This window comes from Nematolebias whitei, chromosome 16 (assembly GCF_014905685.2).
Source record: "Nematolebias whitei isolate Nwh7 chromosome 16, NemWhi1, whole genome shotgun sequence".
NCBI lineage: Eukaryota > Metazoa > Chordata > Actinopteri > Cyprinodontiformes > Rivulidae > Nematolebias > Nematolebias whitei.
In genome coordinates, this window is record NC_056513.1 from 27,516,443 (window position 1) to 27,537,193 (window position 20,751).

Consider the following 20,751-nt stretch of genomic DNA (forward strand, 5'->3'; position numbering starts at 1 on the left):
GTCCCTAGGTGTGAGTGAGAGAGTGAATGGTTGTTTGTCTCCATGTGTCCCTGTGATGGACTTGTGACCTGTCCAGGGTGTACCCCGCCCCTCGCACAGTGATTGCTGGACATGGGCACCGGCGACCCCCGTGACCCAAAATGGAAGAAGCGGGTAAAAGATAATGGATGGATGTTTCTCTCACAGTTTGGACGCATCAATCTGCATCGTAGATAAAACAGCCACTAGGGAGCACAAGCATATCTCTGTTGCTGGTCTCAAGCCTGGGTAAATGGTGAGGGTTGTGTCAGGAAGGACCTCCAATGTAAAACACTTTTGCCAAAACGACCATGTGAGTTCATCTAATCAAAACCATATCGGAATGAGCCCAGTGCTGTTGCCAAACAGGTTACCAGCGAAAATTGTGCTAGTTAGTCGAAGACCACGAGGAGGGAAACGTGTCAGGATACAGAGGGAGAAGAGGAAAGTCAAGAATGTAGGACTGAGGATGGCAACTCTAAATGTGGGGCCATTAACAGGCAAAGGTAGAGAGCTGGCTGACATGATGCAGAGAAGGAAGGTAGATGTCTATGAGACCAAGTGGGAGGGAAGCAAGCCTTACCACACTGGAGCAGGGTTTAAACTGTTTTACCATGATGTGGATACAAAGAGTTATGGTAAGGATGACACCCGCCCCCTCCTCCCACCCAGGGGTGGGGTGGGGGGTTGTTGGGTGATATGGTCTTGGGGGAGGTGGGGCACCGGAAAAGTTGTTCGCCAAAGACGCCAAAGACACCGGGGCGGCTGTGGCTGAGTGGTTAGAGCCGTCGTCCTCCAATGCGAGAGTTGGGGGTTAGAATCCACCAGCAGTCACATGCTGAAGTGTCCCTGGGCAAGACACTGAACCCCTCATAGCCACTGATGTGTGTCCCATCAGTGTATGAATGTGATAAAACACTGATTACTCTCTTTAGAATGATTTGTTCAATTAGCTTTGTAGAGATCTAGTAGAGTGCTGTATGAATGGAAAAATGAGGACACAGATTGTGGTGTAAAGCGCTTTGAGTATCTTGAAATAAGATAGAAAGGCGCTATATAAGTACAGTCCGTTTACCATAACCTAGTACAGCCCCTGGTTCTGAAACATGTTTTATAGTAAAAGCAGCTACAACGAAAACCTTTCCCAGTTTAAATATTTGATGTGTTTTTTTGTTTTGTATCTCACAATTTCTATTATCACCTGCCGGGACAAATTAAAAGGTAATGATGTTTTTGCCCATGTTTGTGTGTGTGTATGTGTGTGTTTATTTCTCAGGAAAAGATCTGATGAACCACCGGATGGATTTTGAAGGAGCCCTTAGAGAGCAATAATTCGATGTACTACTATAACAGTGTCAACTCGCCCACGGCTCAAAAAAAAAAAAAAAAAAAATCAGCTCTAAAAATATAAACCATAAAAATCTGATTAAAATAAACAGTTACTTTACCAGAGCAAAATCATAAAATCATTAAATGTGGATTATTGAACATCAGATCTCTTTCCTCTAAATCCCTAATGAACTGATAACTGATCATCATATTGATTTATTCTGTCTGACAAAAACTTGGCTACAACAGGAGGATTTTGTTAGTATAAATGAATCCATCCATCCATCTATCCATTTTCTTTACCCGCTTATTCCATTTCGGGTCACGGGGGTCGCCGGTGCCCATGTCCAGCAATCACTGTGCGAGGGGCGGGGTACACCCTGGACGGGTTGCAAGTCCATCACAGGGCCACACAGAGACAAACGAGACAAACAACTATTCACTCTCTCACTCACACCTAGGGACAATTTAGAGTTACCAATCAGCCTAACATGCATGTTTTTGGACTGTGGGAGGAAACCGGAGTACCCGGAGAAAACCCACGCATGCACGGAGAGAACATGCAAACTCCACCCAGAACGGCCCCTGGACCGGGGTTTGAACCAGGGACCTGCTCGCTGAGAGGCAGCAGCTCTACCAGTTGCGCCACCGTGCTGCCCATAAATGAATCCACTCCTGTTAATTATTTAAATTTTCATGTTCCTAGAACAACTGGCCGAGGTGGAGGAGTAGCTTTTATTTTTCAGTCAGGATTATTGATTAATGCCAAACCAGTTATTAGTTATGATGCTTTTGAATCGCTGTCCCTCAGTCTTTCTCATCCAAAATGGAAATCAGAAAAGCCACTTTTACTAGTTGTTATATATCGTCCGCCAGGCGCTTACTCTCAGTTTTAGTCTGAATTCTCAGAATTATTAACTGACTTATTATTAAATACTGATAAAATCATCATAATGGGTGATTTCAATATTCATGTGGATGTTGAGAGTGATAGTTTAAGCATAGCCTTTAATAATTTAATAGACTCATTTGGTTTTACCCAAAACGTCCGCACATCTACTCATTCTTATCATCACACTCTTGATTTAGTTCTGACCTATGGTGTAGAGATTAAGGACTTGGTAATAGTTCCTCAAAATCCTGTCCGACCATTTTTAAATAACCTTTGAGTTTACATTAAATGACTACACAGTCACTGAGAGTAAATATCATCTCAGCAGGTGCTTATCAGAAAATGCTGCAACAAAATTTAAACGATCTCTTCCATCAATGTTTTCCTCTGTCTTGCAGAGTAATGAATGCATCAGAGAACAGTGACTTAGATCATCTAGTTGATCATCTTACAACTTCAATGCAAACTTCACTTGATAAAATTGCTCCACTGAAAAAGAAAGTAATCAATCAGAGGAAACTGGCTCCTTGGTTCAATTCTGAGTTACGTACTTTAAAGCAGGCATATAGAAACCAGGAGAGAAAATGGCGCTCTGCTAATGTTCAAGAATTTTATTTAACTTGGAAAGATAGTCTGCTAACATATAAAAAAGCTCTTTGTAAAGCTAGAACTTTATATTACTCATCTTTAATAGAGAAGAATAAAAATAACCCTAGGTTTCTGTGTAGTACTATTGCTAGCCTAATTAAAAGTCCCATTTCTGTTGAACCATGTATCCCTAAAACTATAAGTAGTGATGACTTCACGAGATTCTTTATAAATAAAATTATTTCAATTAGAGATAAAATTCAAACCATCTTTCCTTCTACTATCTCTAGCCCCCTGTCAAATGAGGCAACTTTAAAAATTTCACTAGAGCCTGATTTATGTTTGGACAGTTTTTGTCCTGTTGAGCTCTCTGAATTTTCAAAAATAATAACCTCATCCAAACCATCCACATGTCTGCTAGATCCCATCCCAACCAGACTGTTTAAAGAGGTATTCCCCCTAATTAATGTCCACATTTTGGATCTACTTAATTTGTCTTTAATGGGTGGTTATGTACCACAGAGCTTTAAGGTTGCTGTAATTAAACCTTTACTTAAGAAGTCTGATCTTGATTCAGAAATTCTGGCCAACTATAGACCTTTATCTAATCTAACTTTCTTCTCAAAAATTCTAGAGAAAATAGTTGCTGGTCAGTTGCGTGAACATCTACAAAGAAATAATCTGTTTTAAGAGTTTCAGTCAGGGTTTAGAGCTTATCATAGCACAGAAACAGCACTAGTAAAATTAACTAATGATATTCTCATGGCCTCAGACAATGGACTTGTGTCTATACTGGTCCTGTTAGACCTCAGTGCTGCATTTGATACAGTTGATCACAATATTTTACTACAGAGGCTTGAATATGATATTGGGATTACAGGAACAGCTCTAAAATGGTTTAAATCAAATCTATCTGATAGATTCCAGTTTGTAAATGTAAATAATAAATCTTCTTCATACACCAAAGTTAGTCATGGAGTTCCTCAGGGCTCAGTGCTTGGGCCAATACTCTTTATGTTATATATGCTTCCATTAGGTAAAGTTATTAAACAGCATGGGATAAATTTTCATTGTTATGCTGATGACACACAATTATATTTGTCCATTAAACCCAATGAATCCAATCAGCTACTTAGACTACAAGCATGTCTTAAAGACATAACAACCTGGATGACCCTTAATTTTCTCCTGATGAACATGGATAAGACTGAGGTTTTGGTTTTTGGACATGAGCACCTTAGGAATTAATTATTCAGTCTTTCTCCCTCCTTAGATGGCATTAATCTGTCCTCCAGCTCTAATGCCAAAAATCTTGGTGTTATTTTTGATCAGGACACGTCTTTTATCCCACACATATAAAACGTTACTAGAACTGTCTTCTTCCACCTGCGTAATATCACTAAAATTAGAAACATCTTATCTAAAAATGATGCAAAAAAACTGGTCCATGCATTTGTCACGTCTAGACTGGACTATTGCAATGGTTTATTATCTGGATATCCAAATACTTTTTTAAAATGTCTTCAGTTGATCCAAAATGCAACTTTTTCATTCAACCTTTATTTAGTCAGGTAAATCCCATTGAGCCTCGAGGACTCCTTTACAAGAGAGACCTGATTTCAACAAAGAATGATGACAACAATGGACAACAGCGACAACAATAAACAGTTATAAAAAGTCATACAGAGTTTTTTTTTAACAAATAGGATGGCTAAAAAAAAGAAAAGTAACAAAAAAACTGCTAGATTCTAAGGCGAATGTAGAAAACTAAAAACAGGAAAATGTCTGCATTGGTCCTTGCCAGGAGTCCAACAGATTCTTAAAGCCACTTAGAAAGGTCAAGCTCGAGAGCTTCGAATCTTTTTGTAAGATATTCCAGGAAACAGGAGCGGAGTAGGAGAAGGCCACAGTCTTAACCGGAGTTAGAAGGAGAGATCATATCTCTCCAGTTTTAGTTTCTCTCCACTGGCTCCCTGTCAAGTCCAGAATAGAATTCAAAATCTTACTTCTAACCTACAAAGCTCTCAACAACCTAGCTCCATCTTATATTACAGATCTTATTGTTCCATATTTTCCTAACAGAGCACTTTGCTCTCAGACTGCAGGTTTACTTGTGGTTCCTAGAATTTACAAAAACAGAATGGGAGGCAGATCTTTTAGTTATCAGGCTCCTCTCTTGTGGAACCAACTTCCAATCTCTGTCCGTGAGGCTGACACATTATCCCATTTTCAAACTAGGCTTAAGACTTTCCTTTTTGCGAAATCCTATAGTTAGGGTCGGCTTGGGTTTCCTGAGCTGTCCCTTAGTTATGCTGCTATAGGCTTAGACTGATGGAGGACAAACTGACCATAATTTTCACTCTACTACTGTCTTTACTTACTCTGCTCAACCTGTTTTGTATTTGTAATTATTTTTTCTATCCTTAACGTGTTTTTTTGTCTTTCAGATACACCTGGACCTATACCTGGACCTACCATTCTGTGTTCGTCTGTCTCTCCTTCCTGTCTCTCAACCAGCCGGTCAAAGCAGATGGCCGCTTGTCCTGAGACTGGTTCTGCTGGAGGTTTCTTCCTTTTAAAAGGGAGTTTTCGCCCATGGGAGCTACAGCAGGATTGATTATTTCTTTATTGATAATAAACTAACATCATACGTGCAGAACTGTGAATATCAACCCATAGTGGTGTCTGACCATGCTCCTCTCTCAATTGAATTTAGAATACCTGAAGTAGGGGCCCAAAGAAAGTACTGGCGGTTCAACTCCCTCCTGTTGTCTGATGAGAACTTTGTTAAATTTATGTCGAACCAGATCTCCCTTTTTTTAGAAATTAATATGACCCCAGATGTTTCAATTTCTACTGTCTGGGAAGCCTTCAAGGCATATATAAGAGGTCAGATAATATCCTTTGTGGCTAAGAAGAAAAGGGACTCTATGTCCAAGCAAATCGAACTCGAGAGTCAAATCGCAGACTTGGACAGCAGAAATGCACAAGCTCCATCCCAACAGTTGTATAAAGAACGCTGTAGGCTCCGTGCAGAACATAATTTAATTACATCTCAACCAATAGAATATTTACTGCTGAAAAATAGAAGTTATTCATATGAACATAGTGATAAAGCTGGGGAGGTTCTGGCAAGACAACTTAGGGGAGCAAGAGCCAAAATAACAATTGGTGGGATAACAGCTCAGGATGGCAGCATTATCACAGACCAGCAAGGAATAAATAAGGCCTTTCAATGTTATTATAATAAATTATATAGCTCTGATAACAGCTGTAATACTAATCTTTTGCAGAACTTTTTTGGACACTTGCCTATCCCCAACCTAAGCCCTGATCAAGTATCCTCTCTGGATTCACCTATTTCAGAGCAGGAGATTGTAGAGGCAATCAAATTATTACAACCCAAAAAATCACCTGGTCCAGATGGCCTGCCAAATGAGTTTTATGCAGCATTTTCTAAACAACTGGCTCCAATTTTGGCAAATATGTTTAGACACTCCTTTGGTAGAGGATCCCTTCCTTCTACCTTGAATCAAGCCTGTATAACACTATTGCTTAAAAAAGATAATAACCCCACAGAATGTTCATCTTACAGGCCGATATCATTACTGAATAGTGATTACAAAATATTGGCAAAAGTGTTAGCCTGCCGCTTGGAGCGAATTTTACCGAGTGTCATATCTCCAGACCAGACAGGATTTGTCAAAAACAGACGCTCTTTTTATAATATACGTCGTTTATTGAATATCATGCATACCCCTAGTCAAAATGACTCTGAATGCCTTCTCTCCCTGGATGCAGAAAAGGCTTTTGATAGAGTGGAATGGACCTATATGTTTGAAACTTTGGAGAGATTTGGTTTTGGCAGGACATTTATATCGTGGGTTAAGCTATTGTATTTCTCGCCATCAGCCATGATTTTGACAAATAACTTCTATTCTAAACCATTTAGCTTGTTCCGCGGGACCCGGCAGGGCTGCCCACTTAGTCCTTTACTTTTTGTTTTGGCCATTGAGCCGTTGGCTCTGGCTATAAGGACACAGAGCAATATTAAGGGTATTACCAGGGGTAGGGTGGAGCATAAACTTTCTCTTTATGCTGACGACCTTTTGTTGTATGTGTCTGAGCCAGAACTGACTATCCCTCACATATCGACACTCCTCTCTCAGTTTGGAGAAATTTCTGGGTATAAAGTAAACATGCATAAGAGCAAACTTATGTCTTTGAATTCCAAATCCCTAGACTATATCACAAATAATACACCTTTTGAGATAGCTACTCATAGTTTTGTTTATCTGGGCATTACGATAACAAAGACATTTGAAGATCTTTACAAAAATAACTTTGATAAATTGCTTATTGATGTCCAGCAGGATTTAACTAAGTGGGCGGCCCTCCCCCTCTCTCTATTAGGCAAGGTAAATACAATCAAGATGTCAGTACTCCCTAAATTTATTTACCTCTTTCAGTGTCTCCCTGTTTTCATTCCGGGGGCTTATTTTAAAAAGCTAGATTCAGCCATTTTGACTTATATCTGGAATGGTAAAAAGCCTCGTCTAAAAAGAGCCCACCTGCAAAAGTCAAAGCAAGATGGGGGTCTGGCTCTTCCTAATATTCGACACTACTATTGGGCAAGTAATTTGTATTGTATGTCCTTTTGGGTGTATTATAGTTCCAAAGATGGGGGTCCCATTTGGGTGGAGATGGAAAAGTTCCTCTGCTCCCCTTTATCTCTGCCAACTTTGATCGGCGGATCCTTACCCTTACCTCTAAATCGTATTTCTTCTAACCGTGTAGTCTATAACTCCCTCAAAATTTACTCACAATTTAGGAAACATTTTGGCCTTCATCAGTTAAGTTTTTCTAGTCCAATTGCGTCTAATAATTTTTTTCCTCCTTCACTGCAGGATGCTACTTTTAGTGGGTGGCGAAGTAAAGGTTTAAAAAATTTTAAAGATCTTTTTGTTGAAAACAAGTTTGCCTCTTTTCTGCAACTGTCTAATAAATATGATTTGCCAACCTCGCACTTTTTCAGATATTTACAGATTAGGCATTTTATTGCCTCATCCACTCCAAAATTTCCTGACAAACCTCTTGATAATGTAATCGATGAGCTGATGTCTTTTGATCCAACAAAAACTAAAGCAGTTACTTCTTTGATAAAGCTGATCTCTCATTTAGATTCCCAATCCTCTGTCATAATTAAACAATCCTGGGAGCAGGACCTTCAAATTACAATGAGTGAAGCAGTTTGGGCTGATGTTTTGAGGAAAATTCACTCATCTTCAATGTGTGCGAGGCACTCTCTTATTCAGTTCAAAGTGGTACACCGGGCACATTTGGATAAATCTAAACTGGCTAAAATTTACCCTCAAATTGACCCTATATGTGACAGATGTAGGTCGGAGGAAGCCACATTAGTGCATATGTTTTGGAGTTGCCCCAAGATACAGATATACTGGGCTGGTATCTGTGAAGCACTCTCAGCTGTTTTAGCAGTCCATATTACCCCGAACCCATTTATGCTGATATTTGGGATTACTCCTGAAGGATTAAGTTTACCTACGGGAGGAGGGAAGGTAATCGCTTTTTCAACTCTTCTGGCGCGTCGTTTAATTCTTCTTAGGTGGAAAGATGCTGCTCCACCCACAGTGTCAAGCTGGATAAAGGAGGTACTAATTAATCTAAAACTAGAGAAAATCAGGTGTGTGATGAAGGGCTCTGAAAATAGATTTTATAAAACTTGGAAATCTTTTATTACTTTTTTCAATGAACCCTCGACACAGGTCCAGGAATAACACGCTCTTAGGATTTTGGCTGAACGTAGACCCATAAATCTTGATAACGATGTTTGAACTGATTTAATTGTTTTTGTGACATACCTTGTAGGGGACAGTATTTACTGGGGGGAGGGGTGCTGGGAGGGGGGAGGGGTTCTTTGTTGGTTTTTTTTTTTTTTCCTTGTATGTATGTTGTTTTTATTTGTTTCTATGTGGAAAATTAATAAATATATTAAACACTAAAAGGGAGTTCTATGTCATATAGGCTTCGCCCTTTAAGGCTGTCGCTGATGGGTTTATCCCGTTATGCGCAAGCATCGTACTGAAAAAATTAGTCCACGCCCACCTGCTGTGTGGGCCCCACCCGATCCGTATAAATTACGTTAAGAGCGGGTAATCTGCTCCCATTTTTCTTCAGCAAGCATAATAAAACAAAGAACAACTGACCTTTTCGTCGAGATGTCCAGCTCCAGCACCATCCGTTTGTGTCCCTCTTGCAAGACCGACTACTTGCTTAGCTTCGACCGGCACGACACCTGCGAGGGATGCCTGGGTCCCCGCCACGTCGCTCGCGCTTCCTCCTGCCGCCTCTGTGACGAGCTTCCACCGGAGGAAAGGCAGAGGAGAGCAGCCTTGTTTAAGGCTACCATCGAGGACTGCCTGTCAGTGGCGGGAGACTGTTCGCTGGACGACGCCATGGATTTCTTCGACGCCGGCTCTCGGAGTGAATCGGATGATTCCTCTGGGACCGGTGACGCTAGCAGCAGCCCCGACGCTTGTTCCCCCCCGGGGAGCACAGTGTTGGAAAGAGGGAGGCCGAGCGGATGCTCGACTCCCCCGGGGTTTCCCGCTTCAGCGACCACATCGCTCCCTGCCGTGGGCGCGCTCCTCTCGGAGCTGCCCGCCATTATCCGGGAAGCTGCTAGCGTTAAGGGGCTCTCCGTCCCCTCCCCCCCCCCGCTCAGATCGGATGATCTTGCGGGAAGGTTTGGCTCCACGCCGGCTCGCCGTCCTGATCCCATTTGGCCTCGTTTTCCAGCGGTGACAGCGTACTGGAACGAGGCCGCAGCCGGTCCTGGTAGGTTAAGGGCGCCCGTCTCCACTTACGCCCCCATCACCAGAGTGGAGGGGTTCACCGAGCGGGGCTATCCCTCGGTACCCCCCCTCGAGCCAAGCCTCGCGGAAGCCTTCGGAGCGAAGATGTCCAGGCTGGAGAAGCGTCCCGTCCCTCCGGGGAAACACGACCAGGTGGCGACCGCGCTCTCCAACAGAGCCCACCAGTGTGCTTTTCAGGCGGCCGCGGCTAACAACAACGTGGCGCTGTTAGCATTTAGCATGTCGAAGAGGCTGGAGGCCTCAGACCTGCCGGAGGAGACAAAGAGCTCCCTGTGTAAATCGGCAGACGCCGTCCTCAACATGTGCGCCGCCTCCACGGTTTGCCTGTCGAGGATTGCTTCATGGATGACGGTAATCCAACGCTCCATCTGGCTCCGTCACTCTCCATTGCTGCCGGAAAAGCTGCACAAGGACCTCATGGAGGGCCCCATCTCATCGGACGCGCTGTTCGGAAGCAGCTTGAAGACCATGCTGGCGAATTCCAAGCAGTCGGAGGAGATGTCGGAAGCGGTACGCCATCTCATCAAGCCGCGCGGCTCATCCCGTCCTCCAGCCCGCTGGAGGGATCGTCGAGAGCAGAGGCAGAAGCACCGACGCTCCACGGCAGCAGCAGCTTCGTCTCGCCCAGCTCCACCACCAGCCCCGCCCGCCAGAGACCACCCCTCCTCAGTCCGGCAGCCTGCACTTCAGCGTTTCCCCAGAGATCGCCTGCAGACGGCGCTCGGGCCAAACAAACCGCAGAGCTCACGAGGGAGAAGGTTTAAGAAATGACGGTCTGCGGGGGATGTGTGTATGAACGAAACAGGAAGTGAAATAAATGATTTTTCAAAAATCAAAATGCCTGTTTTTAGCCAGTCTGTAAGTTCGGATGAGCTCACAGCCGCTACACACACATCCTCCACACAGAGAGAGCCGGTGGCCTTAAATAAAGGTTTTTTAAACCCACCGCCGCTCCTTCACATGCCCAGACGCTCACGTGACACCACGGTAAGCGCAATATCTTGTTGTCAATCAGAACCGCACGATCACCACTCAAACGGTGTTAAACGCGCACCCGAGCGAGACAAGCAACCTCCATCCAAACGGCGCTGTGTTAATGATGCACGCACAGCTGCCCGGCGCTCACCGGCTCACATCGGGATAAATGTGGGACCGCAGGCCGGGTCCGGTGGAGGTCCCCGCTCTCAGCAAAAACAACACACGCTTTTCCTGAATAATCGCGAACGGCCGTCATCCATCGCGCCTCAGCGATCAGCAGCTCACGGCGACATAAGCGTGAGACAGCTGAATGAATCCAACGACGGGCCCCGCCCTCAGCGAGAGCGGCGCGCGTCCCTCCAGAGGAAACGTGCGCTCCCGCGAAGTTTACAACCTTCACTTCGACAGCACGGCGTTGATGACGTCACGCCCTCCACCTCTCAACGTTCGCACAGCGACGTTAAACGTCATCAGCTGGCACACGCTTCGCCTCAGCGCACACCGCCCCGCCCGGACATGAAGGTTGGTCCGCGATCCAGTCACAGCGCACGGGCGCGCGCAGAACAGCCCTTTCGAGAAAGCCTCGCCTTGGGTCACGCGGAAAACTTTTCCGCGACGCATGACGGCGGTCGAGGCGGAGGTTTGGATGACATCCGTTCAAAACACGGCACATCATTTAAACGCACGTCCACTCCACGAACGTCACGCAGAGTGGCTAAAAACATGCTCACCGGACTGATGGATGGACAGAGTGTTATGCAAGGGTTACACGCTGCAGTTTGCAACCCGACCCCCTCCGTTCGGAGGAGTTATAGAGACGGTCCTGTCATCACCAGACCAAGTCTCAGCCTTAAATGCAGAAGTCCAAGAGCTTCTGATAAAAGGTGTAATCTCAAGAGTTCCCAACGAGGAGGAAAACACAGGGTTTTACTCACGCTACTTCCTGGTCCCCAAAAGGACCGGAGGGATGAGACCGATTCTGGATCTGTCAGCTTTCAACAAAGCGATCATGAACAGACCGTTTCACATGTTGACGAACAGACAGCTGTTGGACAACATCCAGAAAAACGACTGGTTTGTTTCCATCGATCTAAAAGATGCCTATTTTCACATACCAATCATCCCAAAACACAGAAAATTTCTGCGTTTCGCCTTTCAAGGGATGAAGTACCAGTACAACAGGCTGCCTTTCGGGTACTCCCTCGCGCCTCGTACGTTCTCAAAGTGTGTGGAGACAGCTCTGCATCCACTGCACAGAGCAGGGATGAGAGTTTTGTTTTACCTGGACGACCTGCTGCTCCTGTCTCACTCCAGACAGGAAGCATTGATACAGGCTCAGGTGTTGGCATCACATCTGCTAAATTTGGGCTTCGCCATAAATTGGAAGAAAAGCTCGATTTTCCCGGCCCAGACAATTGTTTATCTGGGAGTGGAATTAAACTCAATTACCATGACGGCTCGCTTATCACAAACAAGAATCGACACTCTAAAAAACCAATTACGCCACGTAAGACCTGGCAAAGTGGTAACAGCTGTCTCCGTCATGAAGCTGTTGGGAATGATGTCATCAGCTCACACAGTGGTCCCGCTGGGTTTGTTACACATGAGACGCCTCCAGAGGTGGTTTACGCGCCTGCGTGTGGATCCAGTAAAACAAAAGAGACGGATGATCACTGTCCCTCCCTCCGTGAGAGCAGACCTCCGACACTGGGGAAACACCCTGGCTCTGTCAGAGGGAGTCCCCGTCAGCAGACCCACGTCACATGTGTCTGTCTTCACGGACGCGTCTCTGTCAGGTTGGGGGGGGACATGCCTATCTCAAGCAGTAGGGGCGCTGTGGCCCCACCGCACATCAGCCCACATCAATGTTTTGGAGTGTCGCACAGTGCTGAATGTGATTCAACATTTTGCTCCCGTGCTACAGAATCAACACGTGTTGATTCACACAGACAACATGGTGACTGCTGCGTACATAAACCGCCAGGGGGGTGTGCGTTCAGCCCAGATGTTACACATTGCGCGGAAGCTACTGTGTTGGGCTCACCAAAACCTGCTTTCCATCAGAGCGGTTTACATACCCGGCGTTCTGAACAGAGGAGCAGACGTGATGTCCAGGGGCGGCCCACGTCACGCGGACTGGACCCTCCATCCAGACCTGATGTTTCAGACGTGGCAGAAGTTTGGCAAAGCAGCTGTGGACCTGTTTGCGACGCGAGAGAACGCTCAGTGCCAATTATGGTTTTCCCTGAGCCCTCGAGACGACCCACCGCTGGGGGTGGATGCCTTTGCCCACAGCCCGTGGCCCAAAACGCTTCTGTACGCGTTCCCCCCCCCTCCTCTGATTTTACGGTTCCTGAACCGAGTTCAGGAGGAAGGACTGACAGCTCTTCTGGTAGCTCCCGAGCGCGTGAACGCACCATGGTTCCCGGTCCTGCAGCGTCTGTTGTCAGGTCGCCCGTGGAAACTGCCATGGAGGGAAGATGCTCTCCTTCAAGCAGGAGGAGCGATCAGGAGTTACCCGGAAATAGGCCAGCACCTATGGGTCTGGCCGCTGAGCGGTCCCGCTTAGAGAGGATGGGTCTCCCTCAGGAGGTAGTGCGCACAATCCAAGATTCACGCGCTGCATCTACCACAGCCCTGTACACATCAAAGTGGACGGCTTTTCAGCGCTGGTGTACAGAGAAAGGTTTAGAGGCCACCTCATGTCCATTAGGTGGCGTGCTGTCCTTTCTTCAACAGCTGATGGATAGGAAGTTGGCATTCAGCACGATTAAAACGTACGCTGCAGCCATCTCTTCCTGCCACGAAGGGTTCGGGGACAGAACAGCTTTTAACCACCCGCTGATGAAGCGGTTTCTAAAAGGTGTACAAAGACATAGACCGGTTTCACGCCCATTAGTTCCACAGTGGGATTTAACGCTGGTCCTGCGAGCCCTGATCAAGGCTCCTTTTGAGCCTCTGGATCAAGTCTCACTTAAATTCCTGTCTCTTAAAACAGCCCTGCTGCTGGCTTTAACATCCGCTAAGAGGGTGAGTGATTTATCCGCCCTCTCTGCCGCTCCGTCATGTCTCAGAATCCAGGCTGACGGTAGTTCAGCTGATTTAAGACCAAATCCAGCCTTTATGCCTAAAAGCATCACGAGCTCTTTTAAATCGAGACAGATATCGTTGGAGGGATTCTTCCCTCCCCCCCACAGATCAGAAGAAGAAGCATCTTTTCATCTTCTCTGTCCGGTGCGGGCGTTATCGTGTTACATAGCGCGCACAGCTGCAATGCGTCAAACTCAACATCTGTTTGTGCATTATAGAGATGCATCCGCAGGCCGCCCGTTATCCACCCAGCGCTTGTCACACTGGCTGTGTGAGGCCATTTCTGAAGCCTACAGAGCATCAGATCTAGAGCCTCCTGTCAATCTCAAAGCACACTCAACCAGGGGTATCGCATCTTCGACTGCTCTGCATAATGGTATGTCAATGCAGGACATTTGCACTGCGGCTGCATGGTCAACACCCTGCTCATTTATTCGCTTTTACCTACGTGATGTAACGGCTCGTTCCATGACACATTCTGTCCTTAGTGCTCTAACAGAATGAATATTGTTGTTCTCATGGAACTCTGTTTAAACTCACATCTGTCTGCATGCATTACAGTGTGAGATGTTGTTATCAGCCACAAGTTGTGTCTGTGATTTTGGTTCTATTGTCACTAATCAGTTCATGACTATTGTTACCAATCAGTTCATTGTTCAATAATCAGTTCATTGATATTAATCTGTTTATACTGTTCAATCATGAATCAGTTGCTTCATGCCCCCCCCCCCCCCCTCCTCTTTTTAATATCTTCCCCGTTGAAAGTTTTTCCGGGGCATTCATGCTTGTCAGAACGCATAGTTGCACAACATGCGTCTGTGCATGGCACACAATTACGCGATGCGTAGTTATGCACATGGGGAGCTGAATGACAAGACGTTTTTTGGGCAAGCTTCCGCTTCTTACTGTGTTCGAATGGACCCAGTGAGGCGAGGACCACATCCGCTTCGCCCTTAACCCATCAGCGACAGCCTTAAAGGGCGAAGCCTATATGACATAGAACATTGGTTACGTACTGTAACCCCAGATTCTATGAATATAGGCGTAGCCCTTTAAGCGTCGGGCCTCACTGGCTCCTGAATAGCTGAAGAAAAGAATAAGCTATTTGGGAGCAGATTACCCGCTCTTAACGTAATTTATACGGATCGGGTGGGGCCCACACAGCAGGTGGGCGTGGACTAATTTTTTCAGTACGATGCTTGCGCATAACGGGATAAACCCATCAGCGACAGCCTTAAAGGGCTACGCCTATATTCATAGAATCTGGGGTTACAGTACGTAACCAACGTTTTCTTTCCACTGTTGCCACTGTGCTTGCTCAGGATGGGAGACTGTGACGAAGCCAAGATTCAACTTGTCTGCTGGATTCCTGAGATAGAGAACTTTACTAATTGGCTTTTATGTATGTAAATGTTTCTGTAAAGTGCCCTGAGACAAATTTGTTGTGATTTGGCGCTATATAAATAAACTGAATTGAATTGAATTAACTGATTAACTTTTAGATTCAACTCAATTAAGGATGGATGCCAAAGCAAAGCACCATTACCAAACACAAAACTGTCTTTAACTCTTTTAGTTTTACCGATAATGAGGAAACTTTGTTGTGGAATTAGTTGAGTCCTCTCCAGTCTATACTCCAAACTGCATATGTTTACTTGCCATCAACTATTAAAGTCAACTTTGTTTATCTTTAAAAAAAAAAACCCTCATGATATTTTAATGAAACTTTTGGAAACTAATTATTGGTCATACATCTACAACTGATTAGCTTTTGGCATCAACCCAATTCAAGATGGCTGCAACGTTTGAATGACATCAGTAAACACAAAAATGATTGTAACTCCATCCATCCATCCATTATCTTTACCCACTTATTCCATTTTGGGTCACGGGGGTCGCTGGTGCCCATGTCCAGCAATCACTGTGCGAGGGGCGGGGTACACCCTGGACGGGTCGCAAGTCCATCACAGGGACACATAGAGACAAACGAGACAAACAAACATTCACTCTCTCACTCACACCTAGGGACAATTTAGAGTTACCAATCAGCCTAACATGCATGTTTTTGGTCTGTGGGAGGAAACCGGAGTACCCGGAGAAAACCCACGCATGCACGGGGAGAACATGCAAACCCCACCCAGAAGGCCCCTGGACCGGGGTTTGAACCAAGGGCCTGCTCGCTGAGAGGCAGCAGCTCTACCAGTTGTGCCACCGTGCTGCCCTGATTGTAACTCAGTCAATATAAAAAAAATTAAGCTAAATATTGAGCTAAATTTTGGTGTGGTAATAGATGAGAGTCATTCTCAAACTATTCTTTGAGAGCTAATATCGCTCATGAGATCTTGCACAAGATCACCCATAACATCATGTACAAAGTTTGATCAAAAGATCTATAAAGTAAAAAAACACAACAACAGGCAAAAAATAATTTAAGAAATAAACACATCACCCAAACCTGACTTCAGTTTTTTTTTTTTTAACGGTCAGGGTTGGGTGTGGAAGGGAGTTTGGGGTTCCTCCCCCAGAAAATTTTGAATAAAATAGATGCAATTTCCTGTATTTTGGTGTATTTTAATGTGTTGTTTAACATCTACATTTACCTACATTTGTAAACACTCTGTCAAACATCCTACCCCGCCCCTTACTTGACAGTTCCGAGCCACTCTTCTCCACTGAACTCACTGTCTGACTTCACATGTGAAATCTAAAAAAGTTAAGTTAAGTTAATCTCTGGACGTTCAAAAAACAAACAAACAAAAAAATTGTAGAAACATTTCGTCTTTCATCCGAAAGACTTCTCCAACGTCTGTTCATTGCGGCCTGTGAGCTCCTGCTTGGTTAGCTTGTTCGACACTCACCCACCACACTTAGGGACTGTTTTTAAGGGTAGAGGTGGAAATGCTTGCTTGAAGAGGCAGATCATATATGATATTAAGAAATCGTAAGTGGCTGTTGTGTTTAAAATTAGTGTTTATATAATTACTTTCAGTTTACATGTCCAATATAAGTTTATTTGTTCAAGGCAGTCATATTTGTTTATAACTTTATAATAGTAAGCCTTAGAGTTACCGGATCCAAGCAAACAGTTACCAGAACGCACCCTGTCAAAATATGAGTTCACAGATCTTGTTCCTGCAGGATCCAGCTCAAATTAAGCACTGGCGTTGGTAAGAGAGATCATATCTCTCAAGTTTTAGCTTCTCTCCATTGGCTCCCTGTCAAGTCCAGAATATAATTCAAAATCTTACTTCTAACAAAGCTCTCAACAACCTAGCTCCATTTTATATTCGAGATCTTATGGTTCTATTTTCCTAACAGAGCACTTCACTTTCAGACTGCAGGTTTACTTGTGGTTCCTAGAGTTTCCAAAAGTACAATGGGAAGCAGATCCTTCAGTTATCAGGCTCCTCTCTTGTGGAACCAACTTCCAGTTTCCGTCCGTAAGGCTGACACATTGTTCAGTTTTACGACTGGGCTTAAGACTTTCCTTTTTTATAATAAATCCTAGTTAGGGTTGACTTGGGATTCATGAGCTATCACTTAGCTATGCTGCCATAGACTTAGACTCACTCTGCTGCGGTCTTTACTACTCTACCTGTAGATAGTACGTCTGGACCTGTCATTCTGTATTTGTCTGTTTCTCCATCCTGTCCTGTCAAATCCCCACCAGTTGAAGCAGATGGCCGCTCGTCCTGAGCCTGGTTCTGCTGGAGGTTTCTTCCTATTAAAAGAAAGTTTCACTTTTCCACTTTTGCCAGTGTGCTTGCTCAGGATGGGAGACTGCAATGAAGTGAAGTTTCAACCCAATTTGCTGGCTTCCTTAGATTTTTCCTAAATGGCTTTTATAAAATATCTGAATGTTTCTGTTCAGTGCCCTGAGACGACTTCTGTTGTGACTTGGTGCTATATAAATAAACTGAATTGAATTTAAATTAGGTTTTTAATCATCGGTTTAGAGTATTTTGGAAGAAACTGTGTATAAGTCTTTCTTTGTTGTTTGCGTGTGTTTTTCATTTCTTTGAACGGATGCCATGCCAATCTCAGTTGGACACTTCCCAGGATCACATGCTTGGTGCTCTGTGATATCTCAGGGTTTCAGACTCTCCCTGGAGGATCCACACATGGGGGAGTGAAAATGACTGCAAGGCAAAACTAACCCTAGCTGGATCTGTGGGGCTAATTTGAGCTGCTCAGTAATCAAGAATAATTTCCCCAAAATTATCAATAAATAAGAATAAATTTACAGGAAAAAAGTTTAGGTTTTCCACATGCATAATACAAATCATACCAAGATGGATGTGAAGCTTGTCCCTTGCTTCTATGTGCAAAGTGAAAAAGAAGGCAAAACATTAATGAGTAATTAATGATTATAATTACGAGGAATATTTTTTATTGTCTATGCATATACTGTATACAGCTATTCCAGATAATTTCATTTTATAGTTTATTTTTATAAGTTTATTTTATTTATTTTATTTTTTTTATTTAATTTAAATAAAATAAAAATTTATACAGAAACATTTTGAGTTGATAGAAATTTTAGGGAAAAAAATTGCGCCTAAACTTATTTTGTTACTTTTTGTTAGTGTTATCTTTAACTATCTGCTAAAACATATGTATATCACAAGCAAAAAATATGTTCAGTGTGATTTTTTTGTGTTTGAAAATTAAATTATTTGTAGAAAACACATCATTAAGACATGATGTGAATGATTACAAATGTTTGACAGATTCATAATTAAATTAATCTTGTGAGTTTTGAGTTTTCTTTGGACCTTTACATTTTGCGTTTGTTTAAAGCTGCAACAAGTTAAAAACACTGCATTAAAATGTAATTCACCCAAACACTCCTTTTGCAAAACTACACCTTTATTAAAAATAAATTAGACAGAGAACATTTATTTAAAAAAATTAAGTTTAAGTTACTAAAGAAATCAAAACTTGATATTTTATGTGTTTTTAAATATGTCTCCATAGTAGAAATTTGTTTATTTCTTTCACAGTTATGATTGTATAATATAAATTTGAAGTCATTTAGCAAGTTCAAGGTTCAAAAGTCAAGGTATTTTATTGTCATTCTCATCACATGTGGTACATGAGTTGGAACGAAATTGTGTACTCAAGGTCCCAGTTACATCCAAAAAAGCAAAAACATAAAGCATAAAAAGAAACAGTATATAAGGATCTAATATATACACTAAGCTATATACTAAACAAACGCTAAATGATTCCTTAATATACACTAAGCTATATACTAAACAAACGCTAAATGATTCCTTAAAAGATCTAAGCCATACGCTAAACATAATGTAAAACAATATGGTATATTAAACAGCAGCTCGAACATGAGTCTATAGTGAAAATGGGTATGAATGAATACAGCAGCATGAGATAGCAGCACAGATAAGTCCCATATCACCAATTGAAGTGGCATTACAGTGATTTTTCTGGTTAAGGATTCATACATAATGTCCATACATAAGGGTGTTTTATATATATATATATATATATATATATATATATATATATATATATATGTACGTATATATCGAGAATAAACGTGAACATCTGATTTTTTTTTTCAGATTTGTTCTTTTGTATTTGAATATTGGACTGTTGTATATTTATTGATTACAACGGACTGTCAATACGAACATTTTTACATACTGAAACGTCACATTTGAGCGCGCTGAATCTAACAAAACCTTTCGTCATCACATTGCGACACCCACTTTTTCCAGTCGGTAGAGAGCAGACCGGAGACGAACAAACCTGGCGTTTGTTGAGGAGCCTGTGAACGGCAAAATTACCCACAAGTAACCCATAAATTGGTTTCGACGGGTGTGTTTTTCCTCTTGTAATAATCGGAGGCCACCATTAGTCAGTCAGAGGAAGAACCGAGTCAAAACTTCGAGCAGTGCACGTATTTTAACAGAACAGCGGTGTTGTGAACGAACTTGACTGTTGGAGGCTAGTCGCCGCTCGTGCTAACGTGTTAGCTTCTTTTAGTCAGGTGCAAACTGCTGCTGCCGGTGGGAAATTAAGCCAGCATCAACCTGCAAAAGATTATTCGCTTTGGATACGTGCTCAGACGGAATCGGCGGAAACTTTTCCTTCCTTTGTCATCGCATTTCCGAGGTAATCAAAGCTTAATGCAATATAATAACTGCAATATAGCAGTGTTGAACCAGAGCAGAGGGGCCTAGCATTAGCCAGCTAATGCATAGCTGGCTAACTATCTGTTAGCACTGCTAACAACTTAAGCTAGTGAAAGTGGTATTTGTTTGCGTTCTGAAACTTTAAAAGTCGAGTTATTCTCGATGTGGATGAACGCATCATGATAATTACGTGTTAGTTAAGTCCGTCACCAACACGGAGCTCCCAAAACAACCTGCACAAACTGAGCCAAACGCTGCAAAGTGTGCAGGGAGGAAATGCACTTCGTAGATAGGTCTTAGTCGAACAAGTTATCCTCAAACTCTTCTCAGTCAAGGAACAAAAAGACGCATCAGTGCAGACAATATTAGCTACAGTCTGCTGAATAGACCAGAATAATTATTTACAGTGTGGACTTCAGGATCTCATCATTCCTGGTGGAATATGCACCTATGTGAATACGATCACACCCACAACACCATATAGTCTCCTGGCTTGCTGAAAGACTATACAAACAGACCAGTGACCAAATGCACACTGTTTACGCCCAGTGACGAAAGAGAACGAGGTTATTCAGGAAAAAAAATCGATGCATTTAAAAGTAGATTTGTAATTATTTTCTTTTTAGATGTATATATACTATATACTACTATATACTTCACACAGAGTCACTGACTGATATCTGCTGTGAATCTACAGCAAACTATGATCTGATATTAATTAGGACAAGACAGCCACTGTGCTGGACAAATGCTAGTTTTCAGTGCACAACACAAAGAGCAGCAGTGTTTCCTGTGCTAGTCA

At 43.2% G+C, this 20,751-nt stretch overlaps 1 protein-coding gene across 1 annotated transcript in view; it reads left to right on the top strand.

Annotated features, from left to right (window-relative positions):
• Positions 1–19,555: 19,555 nt before the first annotated feature.
• fbxw7 (F-box and WD repeat domain containing 7) overlaps positions 19,556–20,751 on the top strand; it is a 131,931-nt gene continuing 130,735 nt past the window's right edge. Inside the window, exon 1 of the mRNA XM_037689953.1 lies at positions 19,556–19,929. The gene's annotated coding sequence lies outside the window, so the exon portion shown is untranslated. The remainder of the gene's footprint in view (positions 19,930–20,751) is intronic.